This window comes from Bos indicus, chromosome 17 (genome assembly GCF_029378745.1).
Source record: "Bos indicus isolate NIAB-ARS_2022 breed Sahiwal x Tharparkar chromosome 17, NIAB-ARS_B.indTharparkar_mat_pri_1.0, whole genome shotgun sequence".
NCBI lineage: Eukaryota > Metazoa > Chordata > Mammalia > Artiodactyla > Bovidae > Bos > Bos indicus.
Window position 1 is genome coordinate 34,528,445 of NC_091776.1, and position 5,329 is coordinate 34,533,773.

At 39.7% G+C, this 5,329-nt stretch overlaps 1 protein-coding gene across 5 annotated transcripts in view; it reads right to left on the reverse strand.

Moving 5' to 3' along the window:
* Nucleotides 1-5,329, reverse strand: part of AFG2A (AFG2 AAA ATPase homolog A) — a 332,309-nt gene that overhangs the window by 30,505 nt on the left and 296,475 nt on the right. The window lies entirely within an intron of this gene.

Here is a 5,329-nt window from a genome sequence, read left to right on the forward strand (position 1 = left end):
AGGTGCTGCACAGCTGGTTCGAAGCTCTGAGAACACCACCCAATACAGAGCTCTGCAAAACTGCAAATCCAAAAAAGCTCTCTGACAAAAGCCTGATCGGGGGGATCTCAGTGACTTTTGGGTGCTGGTACTTTAAAAAAAATCCTCCATGTGATCTGTGCTGTTTTCTTACGGCCTCAGCGCCTACCTGGTCTATGAGTCAAACTCACTAGTGTCAGACACTGTAACCTCAGTGTTACTGATGTTCAGATGAGCAACGGTGCAACAAGTCTTCTTCTGCTATCTCCTTCAAAAATCATCAGCAGAACCTGCTGTACATTCCTGGTCCTCTGAACAACAAACAAAGCAGTTACAGGATATTGTAACCAGGATAGTGTGTGATTTGTGAAGAAGTGACATTTCTGAGAAACAGAAAATCTGCTTTCTAGGAATATGTTCAGAGATGGAAATTAAGGGTTTTATAAGGAAAAACATTCTGTAAAAAAGAAAAACTGCTAGTTATATAAGCCAAAAAAACTGCAGGTGGCTTTGCTTTTATAAATCAGAAAGTATAAAATCAAAAGAAACAATTTAATGTAAAAACTTTAAGTATAAACATTAATTAATTTATCTTAAGTATTTTACTACTGATATCATTTATGTATCAAATACAAAGCAGTTTAGTAGTTTTTTTTTTTTCCAAAAATATGAATTACTTCAGATTTAGCTCTAAATGTATAGGTCCTTAAGTCTCTGAGAAATTAAAATGCAATAATTTTAGAGGCTAGTTTCAAGATTCAGTGTGACAAAAGATAACAACAGGCAAAGACTTTTCATGCTAGTATTTGACAGAAATACGAAGATATAGCCACAAACACAGCAGCTCTGAATCCCAAGAACACTGTGAAGCCAGTATTTATTTAGGGAAAGAGAAGGGCTATTCTAGTCAACTCAATTCACTTAGGAAAACCAATGCACAAAACATTGCTCAATGCTCTTGGGGAGGGAATATAAAGTCAACCTGTAGGAGCCTAGAATTCAGAAGGGGGGAATAAGACAATTGTACAAATGCTTTTTAGAAAGTGAAGTGAGTGATATATGAGAAATATAAAATACTGGCATGGAAGAACAATACTGATGACAATGGTAATAGTTATCACTACAACTACTACCACCACCACCAGTACCACCACTGACTGACTCCCAAACGTTCTAGATCTTCACATGCCTAATGTATCCGACAGTCCAAGTGAGGGAGGCAGCAGTCCCCCTCCCCAACAATTTAAAAATGAAGAAACTGACATTTAAAGCATTTAGGTATATTTGCTCAATATCATATAATCAGGTAAGTGCTGAATCCAGGTTTAAATCCGTATCTGCATGACTCCGGTACCTTCAAACTATTTATCATTATCAGGCTATCTGGCCCTCACCGTAGCTCCGATGAGGAGGATAAAACATCTACCAGGAGCTCACTAATCAAGAGAAGGCCCTTAGTAATGAGCTTTAAATGAATGGGAGATGTGAAGATAGTGGTGCTGGCAGCGAGGCACTCCATGTGAAGGAACACTCCCGAGCAAGGCACAGAGGCAGCACAGGGTAGGCTGCATTCAGAGGCTCAAAAGTAGTTTCACAAGACTTGGGTGGTTTCAGACTGTGCTCCTTGTAGTCTTCGGGTTCTCGTCAAATGTCTGGGGCATAGAGGAAGAATGAGAAGAAACAGCTGAGAGCGTAGAGAAAGAAGTGATTGAAGGAACAAAACCTGGGGAACACTTCAGCTTAGTGTGATACAAGGAGAGAGTCTGTAAAAGGAAGAAGCAGAGGAGCCTACGAGAGTTCACATGAAAACCAGAAGAGCATTTCAGGAAGAGGGTATGACTTCTGGCAGATGGGGCAGAAAGGCCAGGGAAGCTGAGGGCTTGGAGCTTGGGTCCTGGATTGGAGATGAGGAAACTGTTGGTAAGGTCAGCTCAGCAGTGTGGAGGGAGAGAGAGGCCAGGCTGCCAGGGTTTCTAAAGTGACTTGGGAGCAAGGAACTGGAGGCAGTAAGTGTTCCAGTCTTTTGAGAATTTCGGTGGTAAAATGGAGACAGGCTGTAACCTAAGAGTAACAACGATCTAAGGGAGGTTTAAAAAGGAATATACTATCCAAAAGTGGATGTAAAACAAGAAATGGTATTTCCAGAGTTAATTTTTAATTTCCTGAGTTCACTGCAGTACGAATTTCAAACCATTTTGGCACTCATATCCTGGCATGTGTATGAACTTAATTGTGGAGATAAATGCAGTAGCAGCTCGGACAGAAATAAAAAATCCTCTGTAAAATTACAGGAACAGTTACATTAAGTTCTTCTCAAACTTCTAATCCCCCAATTTCAGCTATAGCATAATGGTTAGAGGTTTTTCTGCCAGTGGGTAAAGACAGATACCCTCAAGTGTAAGCACAGACTAGCACACAACACTAGCAAACAAAACACCTACTAACACATAACATATGATTATTCCAAAACTTCAGATCTTTTCCATTGTCAAATAATCTTCCTTTGTATTCATGTTTTATTTGCTTTACCTTAAGTCACCCCCTAATCATGCTGACATCTACTACCGATGATTATATTAGACCTAAAAGTGTTCTTAAACAAATGAAAAATACTGACTTCCATTCCTGAAAGTCCTGCTTCCAATTTTCAGGAGGAAATTAAATAATGTATAAATCAAATACTGGGCCTGAGCCCAGACAGCTGAACATCGTTTTGTCCTTTCAAGGCAAAGAGGAAGTGTCTGCTATGGCAGGGACATGCCAAGAGAAATAAAGCTTAACCTCAGCCCCATGTGAAAGTGATTTTAGATAATCGGGGGTGTCTACAAATAGGTTAAAAATGGGACCACATACTAGCAGGGAACTTTCCATGGAAGTTAAAAAATGTATCAAGATCTAACCCCCACCTTAAAAACAAAATGTGTTTGGAAACTGGCATGGCCTTAGAAATTCTATATACAGACAGTAGAGGAAAGGGAAAGTAGAGAGGGGAAGAGAGTTGACAAGTCAAAGGAAATTAAAACGTGTTTCCGCTTAGCATTTATGATAGGCTCACAATCTGATTTCTTTGTAATTGTAATTGCCAGATTCAAAATGATATATGTTTGAAGCGGAAGGAAAGGAGAGAGAGGAAGAAAGGGAAAGGGAGGGGAGAGAGAGAAAGAATGACTAAGAATATACGTGTGTAGGTAGAGTGACAGATGGTGAAAAATTATTCAGATTAGGGACTGGCAAATTTATTCTGCAAAGGGCCAGAGAGCAAATATTTTAGGCTTTGTGGAGAACACAGTCCCTCCTGTAACTATTCAAATCGCTTTTGTTGTTCGCAAGCAGCCATAGGCAGTATGTAAATGAATGAGTTGTGGCTGTGTGCCAACACAACTTTATGGACACTGAAATTACATGTATTTTTCTTCTTTTGATTTTTCTTCAATCACTTCAAAACATAAAACTATTCTTAGCTTATGAGCCCTACAAAAACAGATTGTGGGACATATCTGACCTGCAGACTCAGTGTGCTGCCCCAACCCCCACCCCAATTCAGATAGAGCATTCTTATGAAACTAGGCTTGACTCAAATTTGGGGGATTCTAGGTAATAAAAACTGCTTTTTTTTTTGGGCCAGTAGCTGAACAAAAAAACAGTAGTAATAGGCAAAAGCATTTACTTGGACAATGCAGCAGACTCTAACCCTGTGAAAAAGACAAGCACCTCTATCTGTTTCTAGGGGGATACTTACATAAGAAACCAAAGTTTATGTAGGAAGAAACTTTGAAGCCAAATGCTATATAACCATTAATATGCAACATTATTCAGGGATCAAGGGTGTTTTAAAATATTATCCCCTTTATCAGAAGTTAATATTTTATAAACATCTTTTGTAGCATAACAGTAGTCAGGAATTACACATAAATTTCCATCATCACCTCTATGGAAACCAGAGAGCTGGGTACTGGAAGGGTTTTCTGGTGGAACATATGCTTTGCAGATCACATGGTGATAAAACCTTTATGGATCATCTGACCTAGACTTCCAGAAACAAAGGAAATATAAAAGTGCAAAGCATGTACATTCACAGTTTTTGTGAAGCAAAATAATTTTTATACATTCAATGTTCTATTATGCAACAAACACTGACTTTTTCTTTCTGCATTCAAGGAGAAACACTTACAAAACATCCCGGTAGGTGTCTCACTATGTTGATATAGGAAACAGTATTCCTTTTTTTTTTTTTGGGTGGATATTCCCAGTACTTCTCCTTAGTAATCTTGAACAGATGAGGCCTTCTTATTCGGGGAACTGCTCCTCAGCCACATCAACCCTTTACAGTGTGGTCACGGTGCCCTGTGGCACTGTGGGTACCACAGGGGTAGCTGCAAGACGCAGCTGGTTGGGACAGATTGTGTCCCGAGGATGAACAATGATTCAGGGAAGGTTTAAAAAAATGAATATATTACCCCCAAATGGTTGTAAAACTGGATTATCTCCAGAGTTGTATTTTTATGGACTGGTCACTCATGGTACCCAGGATTGCAATCAATGTGGAGTGGGTAGTCACACTTGTTTTAGAGAATTTAGAACACAATTTTTTATTTGATGGCAAGTTCTGGTCAGGAATGCAATCCTCTATTATAATATTGTCTGTTTAAGGAAACAGAACTCTCTCAGCAGTGACCTGTTTTGTGGTGGTCTGCTTTATGGCACTGTTTCTAGGAATTCATTGTGGGGAAACAAGCTGCCTTAACCATCCACATGGAAACGATTGAGGCTGGAGGCGAGGGAGAGCCAGAGAGAGTGGGAAGGCCTAGGGTGTAAAACAGGCGGTGGCCTTGAGAGCAGGCTCAGTGAGCAGTCTTTTTATTTCTTCTCTCCTTCTTCATTTCCTCCCATGCTGTATCCTTATTATTATTTTTAGTATACTTTATTATTTAGAGGTGTTTTTAGATTCATGGTAAAACTGAGTGGAAAGTACAGATACCCTTTGCCCCTACATATACATAGCCTCCCCTATAATCAACATCCCTCACCCACAGGTATATCTGTTACAATCAGTGAACCTGCACCTACTCAATATTATCACCCGAAGTTCAGAGTTTACATGAGGGTTCACTCTTGGCACAGTACAACCCGTGGGTTTGGACCCATGTGTAATGACATGTATCTACCATTACAGTACCAGACAGAGCAGTCTCACTGTCCTAAAAATCCTATGTGCTCTACTTATTCATCCCTTCTAACCCCTGGCAACCAATGATCTTTTTTTACTATCTCCATAGCTTTTTTGCTTTTTCCAGAATGTCATATAGTTGGA